The sequence below is a fragment of the Argiope bruennichi genome, chromosome 8 (genome assembly GCF_947563725.1).
Source record: "Argiope bruennichi chromosome 8, qqArgBrue1.1, whole genome shotgun sequence".
In the NCBI taxonomy this organism is placed as follows: Eukaryota; Metazoa; Arthropoda; class Arachnida; order Araneae; family Araneidae; genus Argiope; species Argiope bruennichi.
This window is the reverse complement of record NC_079158.1, coordinates 109,460,317-109,480,364: the sequence shown is the minus strand read 5'-3', so window position 1 is coordinate 109,480,364 and position 20,048 is coordinate 109,460,317.

Below are 20,048 nucleotides of genomic sequence, written 5' to 3'. Positions count from 1 at the left end.
AGGTTGAGCAGCTTCTGGTGTTTTTTGAGCCTTCAGGATCCCCATTACAAGTAGGTGGGTCACCAGGTCAGAACATCCAGTCGTTTTTTATAGCTCTTTTCCGATTCATCCTGATCTCTGCCATGACGTACATGAGTAACCACGTATGAGTAATCCGATTTTAATTCACAGTTAGTATAACATTTGCATTTTTTGATCTCCGGAGATCAAGGTCTTTTTTTTTGTCAGGAATTCGTCGGCGTTCTTTTTTATTCTTTCTTATAAATGTTTTAAGAATCGCTATAAAGTCACGAATGCGCATTGAGAAGGGATGGCGATGATTCGAATCGTTTGTTTATCATTGTGAAGTCGTTGTGGAGGAAATGCTGATTATGTTATGTCTTATTTTCCTTAAATGACTTCTGCGAAACGAAACGTGCAACTATTCACAGACCGAAGTGGAAGAACATGATTGTGTCATTCCAATTTGCATTCAAATGAAAGATTTAACCTTCGTTCCTTAATGAACGAAGGCTAAATCTTCAATCAGCATTATTTATTTATGTTAGAAATATTAAATTATTTTTCATTTGTCTCGTCATTTAAAAAAATAACGTTATTTAAACTTTATTCCAACTAGGCAACTTGAATTATGTAAGAACTATAATTAATTAATTAATTAATGGCCAAAGCAACTTTAATTAAAATTCATTCAACCCAGAATAAGTTGAACCTAATCCTAATTAATTCATTACTCTAAAGAATCCGTATATAAAAGATTTTCAATAACAGCATTATATATCTAAAGATTTATTTAAATTCCCACTCTAGAATCTGGCTACATATAATTTGTCATCAATTTGACGTATATATCCAAAAACTTATTTTAATTCCCACTCTATTATCTGGCTACATACAATTAGTCATTTTAAAAAAATGTGGTGTTTTTACATTCATAGTAATTGTTTATTAAGTGATTGTACCTTATCTTACAAGATTAACAATATCACTAGACAACTTAAAGGGTCTTTGATCTAAGATATTTAAAATTTTCTCTTTCTTTTCTCCCCTTTTCTTTAAAATGTACTGATTGCGGTTTATAACAAAATAGGCTGTCATCCCCTAATGCCTAGAGATCAAAGTTTATAAAAGTAAAAAAACTTCAGTGATCAAAGACGAATTTGCAGATGAACCTTTTTAAAGACAATGTTTTAGAGAAAAATTTTAAAAGGCAATATTAATGCATGATTAAGATGAAGCGTGTCCCATAGTATTATTTTATAAGTTCAATATTTCAAGCAACCCTGAAAAATATAATCAATGTCACACGAAGGACATAACTTAAATATGACATTAGCAAAACTGTGCGGGTGATAGATGTTACTCAACAGTCAAATAGTTTTAATATTTCGACAAAAAAAGTCGAATTGATCAAAATTATGTTTAAATTTAATAAACATAATTTAAGCAGGTATTGAAATTAATGCCTCTATAAAGATATATATGTATATTTTAATTTTAAGATCGAGTAAAATTAATTTTTGTGCGATAATTTGTTTAGAACCTATGACGGAAAAATGTAAAAATTTTAATCCTAATTTCATTTCCTTTAAAGCGGCGTAGAATATTTTTTATCCTTTTAAATGGTGAGAAACCTGCATTCCAAATTCCGTTCATATTGGTCAAGAAGTGTGGAATTGGGTTTACTCTTAACGATTAATTAAAATATTCCCGAGTTCTAATCATACTTCAGTCATATTCGATGTCTTAATTCTACGTAATTTAATCTTTGGATTACTTTTAGCCGATGATTCTTTTCTGACAATATTACTTTTCGATCTTTTTTTCTTTATAAAACTGCTGTTTTAATTATGTAAGTAAGCACTTTATAGATTATATCCAATCAAGTCTTGCATAACCTCTATTGTTACACCTCGGTAACCAAAAGCTTCAAGTAACTATTTCTGTTACCGAGAAAGAAACCAAAGATAAACTAGAGGAAGTGGTTAAACCAAAACTTTCACGCATACTCTTTCATGAATTTGTCACGCCAGAGAAGACTTTGCATGACACAGGTTTACCATAGTTACGAAACATTAACTTTTAGCTTGAAATTAGTATTTTTATTGAATCTATCGTGTCATCCTTGGCGAGGTTTTGGCCAGTAATTTCTGGCATGCAGTTAATTAATGGTGTCCGAAAATCGAATTTGTGCTCTAGACGTATTTTTCCCAACCGATTGAAACAAAAATTTGGCACAAAACTGCATTTATAGTCAAAAAATTCCGTACTAAATTTGATATATTTAAATCATTGCGTTTTTTAATTATCGCATTTATATGTTTCTGAAAGTACAGACAGACAGAAAATCAACCCCTTGTTGGATGTGGCTCAAAATTTGACAGTTGTGTAAACTAGAGATGTTAAATCTATGTACTAAATCTTATCTATCTACCTCTCTTCATTTTGTAGTTATTGTGTTAATTGATATTCGAACAAGTGGACAGACAGGCTTTCACTGAACATATTTTACTCAAAATTTAATAGAAATCCTAAAATTTGGTGTAAAGATCTTATACCAAATTTCAACCCTCTAGCTCAAAGCGTTTTTGAGTTATATTTGTCATATACAGATAGAAGGACATTTTCCAAAAATGTGTTTTCCGAACCGTTTGGCAGAGATGTATTTGGGCTATTCAAAACTCATTACAACCGAGCAAAAAACAACTGGATGTCCACACCAAGTAATAGTGGTAAACCTGTTATCATGTATGGTATGGCTAAATTGGATTATTAATTCATTGTTTAACGAGTCATTCAGTGTTTTCAGTGTTAATTCAGTCATTATAAGAAGGTTCACTGTTATATGTTGTGTTCCCTTCAGTAAGAATATTCTTACAGATGAGTTTCTGCCTCCGTCTGTAATTGCTAGGTGGGTAATTCATTGAATCTCATGCATGATTCAATCATTAAATTTCATCAATACAGATTCAATCAGCCTAAATGTACTATCGATATACTCATCCCCTGAAAATTAGAGGCCTTTTTCCTAAGGCTCACTGAAGAATAGGAACAAGAAAGAAACAAGTATCTTTACTTTACTACAAACATCAAGTCTTACATGTATCGAGATCATATGACTCTTCCAAAACTAAAAAAATGTAGAATGGGATTAAAATAACTCTGCTATTTAACAGTAAAACGGAAGAAAAAAAATGAATTCGAAAAGTAGAAATAATTTTTTTTCAGATTATAAAATTCAGAAAATATTTTCCTCGTACATTAAATAATAGCATGATAAATATATTTTAAAAAGAATGAAATTTCATAAACAAAGAACTCTTGAAAATAACTTGCTTTATGTACATAAACATGAAATTTAATAAAAAAAATTATTGTCTGATGTGAATAAATGTCATTTTCTCATTTTTTTCACATAAGTCCAGATGTTAGTTTTATAAAGAGTTTTATAAGGAGTTAAGTTTTATAAGGAAGGTTCAACGTCCTCCAGTCAGAGGTACAAAGCTATGTTATTTTTAATCAAAAACTTATAAATGTTAAAAATGAACATTTTGGTCTTTTAAAATATGCAATTATTACAAAAATTAAGCAGAATTAAGGTCAGCATTCCCAACAGAATTGCGAATTTACATACGAATCCAATAAAAAAAATCTATAAGGAAAAGCGGTGAAAAATATAACTCTTCTCTATATACTGTACATCCTATATTCTATATAATCTGTATTTTCATGTTCTTCTGAAAACTACAACTATGAATAACATATTAATGGAAACGATTTTTTTACTGACCTATGACATACTAATTTATTTAAAAATTTAAACTGAAACTTCCGATGAACTACAGTAAATCTCCTAAACGATAATGATGACTGAAATTAATGTTCTTATGTTACCGTTTGGGTTATGTTTTGCTATTATGTGCTCTTATATTCGTGTATAATCGTTATCCTTTTCTATGTCTGTTGGACTCTCCGTCCATAAGACATTTTCCGTAACAACATTTTGCAAAGCTGGCATCAAAACAGATTTTCGTGGTTTTTTCTTTTTTTTTCAAACAATTTCACAATATTCTTTTCTTTTTATCATGCGAGAACATATTGTTTTCGCTTGAGGTTTTTGGAGCCTCAAAATGAAAAGGCAACAAATTGTTGAAGCGTCAAAATGTGAAGACAAAAAATTGGCTATTTATCCCTTTTTTTTTATTTTGGAGTCGGCTTTCACACTATAGTTTTTGAAATATCTATCGTCTGCTAATGTAGTTTTATTTTGGAGTTGGCTTTCACAATATAGCTTTTCCATTATCTATCTTCTTCTAATGTAGTATTTCCTTTGGAAATCAGTGTTATTGCCTAACTTTTTTATTCCCAGCGTTTTTTTTTTTTTTTTAAATAAACCAAACAAGTTAAAATATTGTTTGTTTAATCGATAAAGATTGTTGTTTCAGGGATAATTTCAGCTAATTAAAATAGGGTTATTAGAAAATAATGCAGAAGGTTTTCACATTTGGCGATTTATCGCCAACTAAAGTTACAACTTAATTTCCAAATTATACATTTTTTGAATTCTTACGAATTGTCTTAATTAATTTGTCATTAACCAATTTAAACCGGTTTGAAACAATCATGAGATTATTAGATTACGCACGCGTTTTTTGTCGTTTGGTCTAAAAGACATTGTTAATTTAATAGTATCGTTTTTTTAAATATTTTTTGAATCATTTTTATGTCTGATAAACTTTTTTAAATTGTCTGCTTTTGAAATATTTATTGGTCTGATTTTTTCTTTCTGTGTTTTTTCTTAAAGCTCATTTCTACTACGTTTCATTTAGTTCTTTTCTTTCATTCATTCATTCCTTTTTTTTTTAAGAAAAATTTAGAGGGGAAAGATTATTTCCCCTCTGAACAAGGCTGTAATTCAGAAATTTGCCGTCCATATAGCACTGCAATAGTCATTGAATAGATTTTGAGGCCCTCTCGGTCTTATTCGTTCTAGTCTAAATACATAAGCTTAGTATGCTTTACATAATTGCTTTAAAACAATTTTTTTTCTTCCTCTGTGGAATAAAAGCAATATGGTAAGTTTCATTTACATATCACTGTAGATTTTGATAATATTTGACAGAAAATATTTCATGGGATTTTTTATATTTGCATAATTTCAGCAAAGGAATAAAATTGAGCAAATTTCTTAAACATTCTAAATATATTCATATATGCAAATTTAACACCATATTCAGTGCTTTCTTAAATATATTGCAGCACAATAATTTTTATTTGAATTCGAAGCAAATATTTTTCCTATTATTTAGGATGAACAGAAAATGTTTTAATAAAAACGTTTGATTTTCATTTTTTCTTGGCAATTATTGTGATATCAAATTACTGAATGATTTCCATAGATTTAATGGTAATCATTTCATAATTCCAATAGAAATATATTTCAATAAAGCAAACGGAATCCATTAGGTTTATTTCGTTTGATTCCTATTCAAGAGCAGAAGTTCATCACATTTGGAAAATAAAATATTGCACTTTTTAAAAGAAGATATATGTATTTCCGTGCCACTAAAACTTTTAAATGATTAACGACTAATAAAATGATTTATAATAGATTGTTGCAAATTAACAATGGAGAAAAAGGAGAATAGACATCAATTATACTATTATGAAGATTTAAATTTTTGAAATTCTTGTTTTTATCATATGCTTACTTTATCATATTTCATTATTTACTACATTTAAATTAATTATTATTTTTATCTTAATAACTCACTAAATACAATAATTATTTATTCGACAATTATAATTAGAATAATTTTAATAGAAAAAGTCTTTTTTTATAGAACGAATAATAAATTAATTCAATAATATTTAACACGAATATTTATAAATGGAATTGCAGTTATAAATTTCATAATTCATTTTCTGATTTCAAATTATATTAATTATAACTAATATATTAGATAATTAAAATAAAAAAAGAGAAATTATCGTTAATAGAAATACTTATTATGGATTAAAATATGTGAAATAGTTTTAAAACATTATATCTGAGAAATCGGAATTTATTAGCATAAATGTAATTCTTTTAGAGTGCCCTCAAGAATTTTAGTGCCAGGGGTCTTCAACATGCTTCATCCTCTGACAATTAAAATAAGACTGCTTTAATGTTTAAAAGATTTGGCATGGAATCAGGGGCATAAATTTAAGCCTGTGGGAATTAACTGAAATTAAATCAAATCAACTTCCTGGCGAATCAGCTGGTCACCATAGACATCTAGTTTACGAATAAAGTTTTTAATTATTACAATATATTATAGGGAAAGAATTTTATTTGCGGAGAGCATTTCTATGTATGCTACCATTGCCAGAATCCAACTTTTGTAAAGAGGATAAAATAAATATTTAATTATTCTTAAAAAGTTTTTATGTTTTGCAATAAAAAAAAATTAGTGTTTGGAATTTCATTAAAATTAATGTATGTCTGACCTAATTTCCTCTATTTTGCGAAAATTTACTTATCGCATTCTTTACATTTTTTTATAGATTGCAATTGAAAGCGGTGTTCATTATTTACTTCAATAATAATGAACAGAATTATTTCTTCCGTGATGTTGTTTTAAATAATCAAATGACTTCTTTATAGTGACTAAAGAAAACACTCTGTCCGTATTCATACAATTATTTACCATCCAAACATTTTCGCATATAATCCATTACTCCAGTGGAAATTTAATCTACAAAAGTAAACATGTCTTTTCATTTTGGCGTAATTGAAAATCTGTAATCTTCATTTAAAAAGAACTCACAGTTTTCACTTCACAAATTAAATTTCAAATGTTCTTTTTTTTTTTCGTTCTATTTCATTCTTTCCTTGAACAAATGATTAAATTGCTTTCTACTTCTTCAGAATGTCTGGCTTTCACTTTTTGATTCGTTTTTGTACCCAAAACACACTTCTAAAAGCCAGCCATTTTCCCATTAGTTAAGTTTAATTATAACGCCTTGCATATAAATTAATCAATAAAATTCTAAAATTCGTGCTGCTCGTATCCTTGGCGTCCTTACAAGAGTGAATTGGAAAATTCCAGTGAAATGTCAATAGGCCTAAATTTTCCAATTATATGAAACATATTCTTGATATTTTGGTTCACATAAAACAAGGCCATCTTTTTCCATTACGGAACAAGTAATTATTTACTTTTTACTTATGAAGTTACTTCCTGGTTATGAAAAATGATGAAATAATATTTTTTAAGAGCACAAATCTTGCTGAGTTATTTTTCTTTATTTATCTTGTTTCATTAATATAAAATGCCATCTAAAAATAAGATCCTGAGGACGTAACGTTTCAACCAATTTTATTTGATTGCAAAATAATGTGTTTGGCAAAAACTGGGTAATTATCGCAATCTCATTTTTAAAAAATCAGCCATGATGTGAGCTGAATGTGAATTATTTTCACAGTAGCATTAGCAAATGAATTTGTATTAATTAAACATCATTTGAATAATTATGCAAATTATTGCTTAAAACAAAATTTTAATAAAACCAAACAAAATTTTAATTTTGAAAGTAAAGTGAAATATTTAGTATTTTAAAAAGTATTGTTTAGTATTTTTATTAGTAAATGTATTGATTAGTAGCCACTTGTGACGACTGCCAGGAGCAACGAAAATTTTGGTTGTTTACTTTCAATTAAATCTCTTAAAGTAAAATTTAATATTCATGATTTCCTCTAGAAAATATTTTTAAACATCAAATTGTGACAGAAATTGAAACTGCTGTAATTTAATAGATTAAAACCTATTCTGTTTAATATGCATATGAATCATTCTAATAAAGAGAAATCCCATGAAACCACAGAGCTTAAGATAACCGATTATTTTTAAAGCAAAATTTTTAAAAAATTATATTTTTTAAATAATTTTTTTAAAAAAATTTTTACATTGTGTGCCAATTATAAACTTGAAAATGACGAAAACGGCTTTTATAAATATGATATGCTTTGAGAAACATAAATTTATATTAAATTTTAATGAAATTTGGTCAATACCACTAACATTTTATTCCAAATTGTAATGTCGCAACCGTAATATTCTTTTGCATAGTAGTTGTAGGTGATAATGATCTAAGAGACCAACTAAAATATAACAAAATTTGAAATGCAAATAAATTAGGAGTACAAATATGTGCAAATATGCATTATTTGCAATAATTTACAGCTTGAATTTGGTATAAATGTCTATAAATGAAAGAATATTTCACTATTTGTAAAACGTTTTCCTCATTTCATAGCCCACATAATTTGAAACCTATTTTAACTTTCAGGCTATATCTCTATTAGGTTTTGAGTATCGCTTTAACGGTGAAAGGTTTTACGAATTTTTTTTCTTTCTATCTTTTTAGAACATTTCAGTTAAAGATTTTCTTTAACTGAAAAACATTATTGTCACAGGAGTTTAAAATTTCCCACAATGATAAATCTGACCTTTCTTTTTTCTGAGTGATAGTTTCTTATTAGGTTGGGTAAAAATTTTTTCGTTGAGTTTTTGCTTCTGATAGAGAATGTCTTTTGTGATCATTAATTATTTCATTTTCAAATAATGGCGATCCACTAGACATGTAACTCCTAGTTCTCAACTTTTAACTATTCAAAAGTGTTAATACAAGCTTCTAACCTAGTTAAACTAAAGAACAGGTATAAATGAACCCTGGGTGCATTGAATTAACTACATAAAATGCTGTTTCGCTATTCCGTAATATGTCATTAAAATATACGTTTGTATTTTACATTTATCAATGCAGGTACATATACAATAATTGCTGATCGCATAACTTTATAAAAAAGGGCCTTATCATGCCTATTATATATTGTGGGGATCCTGCCATTTTATTCTTGAAGGACTTACCGAAATCCTTTGCTCCTTGACCTTGATACTTGCAACGAACATCAGCATCTTTTATGTACTTCCATTGTAACAATGAAAAAAAATTCGCCGCAGTAATAGCACTTTCCACATCTTGTAAGTTACCTTTGTTGCTGCGAATTACAATTTCATAGTAGTTTTACAATTTCTAGTTGTTTTGAAGTATGGTTTTCCGTATCAGTTTTGTGACAAGTGAAATTTTTCCTTTATAAGTAGCTCTTTTGGGCAATTCTTGGAAGAGAGCTCTAATCCTTTGTTATATCCTTTGTTGCTCAATCCTTTGTTACCAGTATTGATTTTGATACTTGCAACAACCATCAACGTTTTTCGAACATTGATACTGTAATAATGAAAAAAAACCTTCACTGATAGCATTTTGAATATCTTGTAAGTTGCTTTTGTTGCTGTGAATTATAATTCCGTAGTAGTTTTGTAATCTCATAGTTTTCCATAGTAGCTTTGAGATAGGTGAATTTTACTTTTCTAAGTAGCCCTTTTGCGCACTTTTTTTTTTTTTTTTTTTAGTTTTTGGAGTAGAGTCTCAATTCTTTGTTATACATGAACAATACTTTTTCACAAAATTAACATCATTAATGTCCTTTTCTGTATTATATAAAAACGCTGAAAAATAGCAAAATAATACAACTGTATTCCTGTTTCAAAATGCTATTTCCGGTTTGGTTTTGCTTCATTCAAAAGAGATTATAATCACAGCAACTTCAACTTTCGAAAGAAAAAGGTAAGCGGTTTTGAAAAGACAAAAACGTGTGACTTGAGTCAAAATGTTGTTTTTCTCCAAAGAGGTCGGAAATCCGTCTTTTTGAAATAGTTGAACAATTTAAAAGCACAATTGTCAGCTTCACCTATCTACTAATGCCAATTTTAAAGTTATTATAAAAAATTCCTTCTTTGGACATTAATTACAAAACAGAACTTTTATTGTCACCTTTCTGTAAAATGCATGATATAAAAATCTTTACAGAAGATGCAACGGCTGATGCAATCAAATAAACGAAAATAAGACAGGTTTATCAAGTCAAAAACAGTATCGTACTTCGATGCTTCAGTCTAGAGATTCGAAATCTGATTTATTTAGTTGAATCTTTCAGTTATCTCATCCATGATAACCGATATAAACAGTTCGAAAGACAATGAATCTTTTGAGAGTCTGGATCCAAAATTTAATACACATTTAATGCACCGGGGGTAAAATAGTGCACAGTATTTTAGCAGTGTAGTTGAGTTGTTGTTTTAGCATAATAAATAAATGAACTTATTGTTGTATTTCTTCCAAAATTTGACATAAATCTGTCCTTTAGACCCTACTAAATACCAAATTTAATCGTTCTAGCTGTTTGCATTTTTGAGTTATCTTGCTTATAGGCCACAGATAAAATTACCCCCCCCCCACACACAAGATTTTTTTTTTTTTTTTTTTTGCTAAAGCAGTGAAGTATATAACTTGGAGATTCGGCAAAACTTCCGAAGTCAAATTTTTTTGATTACTACAATACTCTCTTTTTCCTATTGAAATCCGTCTCCAGAAACAATAATAACAATATGAAAAAATAGCAGAGAGAAATTTGACTATGCTTTGTAATCCTGATAAAAACCAGCAGGATTACAAAGGAGTGCTCTTCCCCCAAACTTCGTTGGATATTCTCTCTAATAAGAGTAAATTTGTGTTTCAGACGTATTTTTTTTCCAGAACCGAATGAAACCAAAATTTGAGATAGAGCTACAATTGCAGACACAAAATCACATTCTAAACTTGCTACATTTAAGACATTGTCTTTTTAAATTATCGCGCTTGTGTGCCTCTGAAAGCACATACCAATAAACCTTTAATCCCTTGTTGGATTTGGCTAAAAATTCGACAAGAGTCTACAGGATAGATGCTAAATCTTTATACTAAATTTTATCTCTCTAGATCTCTTTGAATTATATTTATTGTGTTAACTTATATTCGAACAGCCGAACCGACATATTTCTTTTAACCCCTTAGCTGCCAAGGTTAACTTGCGAGATTTGGTCCCCAGTGCCACATATATATACATATATAGTTGCGAGACATATATATATACGACAGGGGCAGTTAACACATTGACTTAAGGAGATGTATATATACGCCCGCGGCAGGCAAGGGGTTAAATAGATTCTACTAAAAATTTGATAGAATTTTAGAATTTCTGTATAAAGACTGTATGTCAAATTTCATCCATCTAGCGCAATGCATTTTGAGTTATCTTTGTTACAAACAGACAGGCAGACGGACATTTTCCAAAGACCAACAAATGGTCAAATGGTCAACCCCTCATTGGATTTGACTCAAAATTTGTTAAGTGCACACAATATAGATGTTAAATCTGTGTACTCACTTTTATATATCTAGCTCCCTTTGTTCTGTAATTATGGCATTAACTTTTAATCAAACAGCCGTACAGACGGATTTCCTCTGAACAGATTTTACTCAAAATTTGATATAAATCTGCAAATTTTTTTTAATGACAGTATACCAAATTTCATCTGTCTAGCTCAAAGCGTTTTTGAGTTATCTTTATCGCAGACAGACGGATGTTTTCCAAAAATGTGTTTTTCGAACTCAGAGAGGGTTAAAACTTGGAGATTCGTCAAAATTTGAATTTGAATTTTTTGGTGATTACAATATTTTCTTTATATTTCGTGTACGAGAAAGTAAGAAACAGGGTTTCACGCACCGTTTCAGCATGCGACCATTTGCCAGGTTCTCTCTCTTAATACGCAGTGAGCACAAAACATGCAAACATTTATTTCGTAAGATTCCAACTAATTTTCCATCTGTTGATTTATCACCGAAAGACACACAACCGGGATATTGTTGAACACCGAGCCAATTACTTGGAAGTGTGAAGTTTATGGACGACCTTGGAGTTGTTCCTGTCGGGCGCTTCCGCCTCCTTTCGAACGAAATTAAAGCAGTCCTGTTTAATCTTCTTTCTGGTAGTCTCATTTTTCTGACAGATGTCCACGTGTTTATCTTCGGTCAGCGGGTTTCCACGTCCTGGTCAAGTGATGAAATTGAATAAGTATGAATGGGTTAAAGATAAGGACGATTCGAGGAAACACGTGTATCTTGTTTACATTGGATATGGCACGATTTTTGTATTTAACGAATACATTGTTTCATTTTGAATGAAAGATTTTTCACTTTCTCATATATGAAGTATAGAAAAAAATATTGTAATTGAAAAAAAAAAAAAAAAAAAACGACCTCGAAGTTTCGACGAATCTCTAGGTTTCCTTCCTGAATTCAAAAAACTCATTAAAAATATTTGTCTGCTTGTAAATAATATAAATACAAATGCTTTGAATTACACAAATGAAATTTGGTATATAGCTTTTGCAATCAAATTTTGTGCAAAATTCGTTGAGGAAGACTGTCTGCCCGGTTATTCGAATATAAGTTAACATGATAGCTGCATAATGAAGAGAGCTATATAGACAAAATTCAGTACACAAATTTAACATAGATAATGTAGATAGATACCTTTCAAATTTTAAGTGAAATCCAGCAAGAGGTGAAACTCCAGTCAATCTCTACTTTCAGAATCATGTAAACGCCGCAACTTAAAGACGCAATGACTTTATATCAAATTTGGTATGAGATTTAGTAACTACAAATGTAGTTTTATATCATTTTTTTAATTCAATAAGTTTTTAAAAACACGTCTAAAACGCAAATTCGATTTACTGATACTATTTACTGCATGCCTGGGATTAATCGCTGAAAATATCGCCAAGGATCACACGATAGATTCAGTAAAAATGTTAAATTCGTGCCAAAGGTTAATATTTTGTAACTATTGTACGCCAGTGCCATTCAAGGCATTCTCTGGGATAACACCTTTATAAAATATATGCGACAAAGTTTTTGGAACAGTACTACAATTGGGCTCCTCTGTTATCCACAGTCAGTTATCCACAGTTCTTTCTCATTGGCTAGGATAAGCACCGCTAGTTGAGGTTATGAGGCGACGCTAAAAATTTTCCAGACATTATTTTTGAATGAAAAATTTTAATGTAACTTTTTACTTTTCAAGTACAATGATAAAGTAAAAAAAAAAAAAAAAAAGTAGAATTTGAGATTTTTATGAATTCTACTTCTCAAACTTCCTTGCATTCAATCCTTCCAAAAGTGGGGGGGGGGACAAGGCAGAGGGCTATCCTGGGTGAGGAAATTTACTGTCTGTCCACGACAAGAACACTGCTAGACATTCGTCTATGTTTACGGCGGGCGTTATAGAAACAGGTTACTGTAGGAAGAGTTCATTTCGCAGAGGTAGAAATTCATTCAAGTTTCTTACTTTGGCACGTTTAGCGCCAAAGTGGCGATATTTGGTATTATTGTATTTAATTCTTGAAAACTAATTTTAAAAAATAATTCACTCAGCTGAAAATCCTTTGCATACTCGGAATATTGAAAATATCTGGCATTCCTGTCATATGTATACAAAGAACAAAACAAATCAAATAGAAAAACTGAATAAATATTTGTATGTCTAACAACTGCACAAGAAGAAAAAAAAATTAAGAAGTAAAATCATGCATGACAAAACATTAATCGTCTTCATTTTATTTGCTTTAAATTTATATAAGTTATTAATATCAAATTCTCCGCAGCAAACGCGAGGTAATCTAATTTAACATAATTAATCGTAATTTAACATAATTAATATAACATACTTAATCATAATTATTTCATAAATTTTATAAAAGGTTGCTTTTATTTTGTTTTAAAGTAAAATGCTCATTGTTAAATATGTTTGAAACCTTTCCAAATTTATATTTATTTTTCTGATGTATATACTATTTCCCGAAACACAAAATTAACGATTACCATACTATCAATTTTCAGATTTTTAAAAATCAAACTTTGATTTGTAACTTATTTTCAATATGCACAAGCTTTTTACAGCATAATTAATTTCACAAAGTTTATATGTAAAAGTATTCTGAATTTGAAGATAATTCAAGTGTTCATTCATGCACTTGCCAGATGTCCCAGACTTAAAGGAACCCAACTAAATAAGCTCAATATCGCTTTATATTATTCTACGAAAAACGCGGTAAAAGCTTGTTTTTGTATTCCAGATTACCATTTATTCATTTCCCCCGGTTTGAAAAAGAAATACAATTATTTCAAAGAAAAAATTTTCTCATGATCTGTCAATTCAAATAAGAGTGATAAATGAGCTTTTCCTTTCAATGTATCCTCGAAGCAATAAAGGATCCAAATTCCTGCATGCATTTTATCATTTCGGGGTTGAAAATTCTTCACTCCCAATGTTCTTCACATTTCTATTCAAAGCCTATCAATGCCGTTTGAGAATACATATCTGCTACCGTTTTACTATCACAATCAGTGCACCTGAGTAGAAAGGAATCTCGTTAAATACTTTAATCCTTCTAACTCACATTAACGTGCATACAATTTTTAGATTCTTGGAATCCTAGTTAAGAAGGAAAGCTATTGAAACTATAGAGAGGCGAGACAACAAGTCTCAATAAATGACTATTTTTCTTTATTTTATTGAAAAAAAGTAATGCGCTACCTATAATATAATATTTTTTCATACTATTATATAGTTGAATAATATTTAGCGATAAAAATTTAATAGAATTACTTCTTAACAATTGCATATACTCATTCAATTCCAGAAAAGAAATTAAATCGTTTTAATCTCTAAATATTTTCATATAGCATAATAGAATCACTATTTTTAATTTCAAAGTAATTCTTTTTTTTAAACTATAAATACAATTTCTCATAATTATTATTTAACACTATGAGCAAAAGGTTAAAACAACGGGTTTTTCCCCCTCCTTCTCATTTTTTTTATCTTGACAATGATTGTGATAGTAGATAACTAAATTAATTATACCTGTAGATTTAAGGAAATTACTCAATAATTTCGATGAAAATAAAATACTGAATTGTGAAATATACTTGTTTAAAAAATAATGGAATTCAAAGTTCCCTGCAAGAACTTTTTTTTAATAAATTTTCAATACACTTTTCAAATAAAAAATTCAAAATCAATGATCAATTAATTTTACTTGTACAAACAGCTGAGTATAATTTGCTTTAAAAGTTTCAACTGCGCATTTTTTTATAAATATAATCTGAAATGGATTTCTATATTTTCCAGTTCCATATATCGATCAATTCAAAAGGCGATCTTATTTATGTTAAAAAGTTGAATTCTAATTTACGATAATTATTTTATTAAATTTCAGTTTATAACATTAAATAAAAGTTTTTGATCCAGAAAAAGCTATAAAAGTATATATGTAATGATATTTTAAACTCTAATTTCAATTTAATTAATTTCCAAGGTTTTATCTTAATTTAGCCCATAGTAACTTCATGCTAAAATATTCTATTATTTCCTGATAAATATTAGAATCTATTGTTTCTTTCTTCGTTTCACTTTCTACAATTTTAAGTATTATCATAACAATTATAAAAATTAATTAATCAGCAATTAACTAACTAAATTTCATGCTTTAAATTTAGTAAAATCTGTAAAATAAATAAATAAAACAGACCTTAAAAAATAAGGACAATCAAAACTATGTTAAACTGAAACTTTTGATTATTGACACAAACATGAATGGTAGAAATCAAGAACACATTAATGAAAAAATAAAAAATAATAACAATGTATCAGAAACAAAATGTATTAGACTAAATAAAATTCCATTCTGCTATAATCTATAATTGAATAATGGAAAAGAAATAAAAAAGCAATTTTAAAACTCACTTTTTATTTATAAAATATATTAATTATGATTAAAAGAATGCAAAACTATCCCATTTTAAAATGACAAAACTAGCAGAGATCGAGTGACAGTTGTGTAGTTTCTTAAAAAAATTCTGAATCACTGTCACATGATTCCGTTTCTTCTGAATCGGAATCCGATTCAGTACTTCCAATTTGAACTACCAGTTCATCTACTACTTCCTCTAAAATTCCATCTTTTTAACAATAAGAATTTTCAAGTTTTTCCACATGACGGCAATGAGCCTCCCATTCCTTGGAAGACACTCCGCCCAAAGCATCGCACAACAGATTCTGTAAGTTTTCTAAACTTAAATCTCCTGTTATATTTCTCTCTTTGATGAGTCTTTTAACTGAAGACCAAACGTATTCAATGGCGTTTAAATCGCAATGGTAGGTGGGAAGTCGCAAGACATAATACCCATTTTCTTTTATTATGCTGTCAATTTTATATATGATTTCTTTAGGGCGATTCCTATCAATTAGCGAATACAGTTCCGCTTTCCTCATTTTCATATCGCATTCTATTCCGTTATTAATCAGCCAATCGGTCATTTCTTTCTTCGTACTGTATTTGGTAGGTGTCGGATTTGCAACTTTTGTGTGATATGGAGCATTGTCCATGCACACGACACTTTTTGGGCGCAAATTTGAAATGAGTTTTTCCCAACACCCATTTCTCAAAATTTTCATAATTCATTTGGCCATGATAGTCACCAGTTTTAGTTGACGCTTTGTAAATTAATTGAGCGCCAGGAATAAATCCCGTGGACGAGCCAGCATGCACAATGATCAATCGATTTTTTGAATTTACATTTATTTCGGCTCCTGAAATTGTATCACTTTGCCAGCATTTTCTAAATGTTAGATTACTGTCGACCCACGTTTCATCAATGAAAACTATCTGGCATTTACTTTTTCTGTACTGCCTCATTTTTCGCAAGTAGTTATTTCTCCAAAACACAATATCAGGTCTTTCGATGAGAAATTTTCTTTTATTCGCGCATTTCTTCCAACGAAAATTCATTGAATGCAAAACTTTCCTCATTGATTCCTTATTCCAATGAAAATTCAACTTCTCTTTCAATACGGGAAGTAATTTTCTTAAAGAAGGCACTTTCTTTTGCTGGACGTAAAAATCTTGAACTGTTTGACGAATAACACATTTGTCGAAGTCGTCAATTTCACAATTTCGGTCAATAGGCCTTTTACGATGCTTTCCAGGAGTACTCAAAACTTCCGTTTTGTCCAGTGTCGAAACTTCATTTTTAATTTTCCTAATAGTGCATTCCGACACTCCAGTCGCCTGAGCAGCTCTTTTCATGGCTTGTGGAAGAGGAACCTTCAAAGATTTTGCTGCAGCTTCTTCGGAGCAGAACTCTGCAACATTGTGCACAATTTTACGTTCTTGTGATTTTAAAGTCTCTCCTTTCTTAAATCGAAAAGGCATTTTAAAGGATGTCAAAATTTACGAGACAAAAAAAAATATTAAATAATAAAATGCAGTTTAATATTAACCAAAGAAAAGATTAATAAAATATAAATGAAATACGTTAAGCGAATATAAAGATACGTGCAACTGCGATTAAAGCGAGAAGACGAATGAGCAATAGGTTTTCTTTTATCGCTTCACATTGACGCCAAGAAAAAGAATACCCCCCAGACTTCTGTCCGATTCCACCCATTGAAAATGGATCGTCCCTACTGCAACCTGTTTCTATAGCGCCCGCCGTAAACATAGACGATTGTCTACCAGTGTTCTTGTCATGGACAGATAGTATAAGGGAAGTAATGTTTGTATGGTGAGTCGGCATTCCAATGTAGTTATTTAACTCTTGACACCTCTGTCTGCGTTAAAAATCTTTTTGGAATTATATCTATCTAGCTATATATGAGCATGATAATTAGTATCACAGGAAACTAGAGAGATGAAATTTGGTATTATGGGCATGAAGGATTAAAGAAGGGGTTGTGGGCGAAGTGTTGAGCGTATGGGGAACATGTGTTCCAGTATTTTGACTTGAGGTCTGGTTCGAATCTAGATTAAGTCCGGCTAAAATCTAAAACCAATTCTTACTAAATAGACTTTGCCTGCTCAAAAAGAAAAAAGAAGAAGGAAAAAAAAAAAAAAAAAACGAAATTACTTCTGTTTGTGGTGTAAATATGATCCAGATAACTTAATATCTCAGAAATGTAGACAAATGAAGGTTTGGTGAATGAACTTACGTATTTCGACTAAGGGTCTGCGCCTGCATCCCGAGTTAAGCAAAAGTTATGGCAGAAGTGTAGAATGCGTTGAAAACCTGCATTCTACTACTTTGACTGAGGACTGACTTGCCTCTCTGTGGTCCTACCTATATTTTTTTTGTGTGTGTGTGTCTTTTATATATGAATATTGTTACGAAAGAAAATTCTACAAATCTACGGCAGTCAACGGGTTCGCTGTAGTGGGTATATTATAAAACAATCTACAGGCTCAATAACAAAGAACGATGCTTATTTAACATGAAGATACGAACAACAAATACAAGCTGAGACGTACACAAGAACTGCACTTACAATAAACAGCAGCACACTAATAATTAATCAGTTGAAACAAGGACAACAGTACTCAAAGAGGCCAGATAAAAGGAAGAGAGATTTCACATCACTATTCCCTCCAAACGTCCGCTATTCTCCACTGTCTCTTCGCTTTAGTTGTTCTCAGCTGACTCATTACTATAGGACTGGTTATTCAGCAGACGACTCGATGCTGTTTCAATTTTATTAGCACAAAATACCGAACAATATTGTTATGAGACCTTCCCGATGTTGACCGGTATTCAAAACATTGAGTAACATCATGGGCGTTTTATTTATATTTTGTGCTAATAAGGAATACTTGACTTAGCGCACGGCTCAGTTGCTTAATCGCTTGAGCTCCACTAAACTGATTCATCGCTAACTCCAACTTGGTGTGTTGTCTTTTTATAGTTTCCGAATACAGAAAAGGGAACAGAAAACAGTAGGGTACAGGAAATTTTCAATGGATCAGCATAATTCGCCTCTTATCACCAAAATTCTTGAAGATTTTAGAATCTTCCACTCTCTTGTCAAATAGTCGCCAAACCCGGGGGTCAATGACCCTTCATCCGTTCAGCTATCTGTTAATGTGCTTTCCTTGTGATTGCGTCGAGAAGAAACATTGCACATTCATAACAATACCATAATTCAATATTGCAACAAATTAGAAAGATGAAATTTGGTATATAGTCCCTATACCATAATTTGGATCAACTTTTGAAAGACGTTTTAGAAGAATCAATGTGTTCTTCATGTGTATGCGAACACATCAATCTGTATCAATTTTTGTGTGAATTCCATCAAAGGATAGATGTCTCTCGATTCCTGTATTTGTGAGCGCATTAATAGCAAGATCGGTAGATAAATTTTTGTACATTTTAAACTATCTGTCTAAATTTTCTAAGATCATCACAGGACAGATTGTTTGGTTGCTTGTCTGTTCATGGATATATGATTACGATAACTTGAAACCCCAACAAGCTATATAAATGAATTTAGTATTTGTTCCTAATTTCATAATTGTAAATTTGTATCAAATTTTTATCACAATCGATCTTAATGAAAGAAGACCAAATTGCATATTACTCTTCCTTAAGCTACAAAAACGTGTCATATTTCTCAAATATATGAGAAAATTTTGAAAAGGAAACTTATACCAATAGAATATTGTAAGTATTTAGAGCAGCAATTTGAATTCAAATACCACAGAACAGTGGAACAAACAAGTTTCTTTTTCAAAGGTAAGAAGCCTTCTCTATCTTCTTCAAAAAACTTCAATTCCCTCTAAGATTTTATTGATATTAGAAAAAAATGCCGAACAATATCGTTGCGAAATTTTTACGATATCATGAAGCATTCAGAATATCGCACAAAATTGCGGAGTATCGTAAAATATCTTGTGTGAATAGTAAATTAATATTTTAAATAAAAACATAATATGTATGAATTGAATTATTTATGATAAATTTTGTTATACATTTAATTGTTCAAAGGGCTACACTATATTAATTTACACTTTACTTATTTTTTTAAATTAATATTTTAAAAGTAATTAAAAACGTTAAATTATTATTATTATTTTATTCTTAAATTTTTATTATATATTTGTTAATAATGCAATATATGTGGAAATTCTTACGTCTTTATAATGTTTTTAATTCAAAAATTGCCGCTTATTCTTGTTGTATGATTATTAAATGTAAACGGATTTTTTTTTCATTCCCTTCAGTTTTAA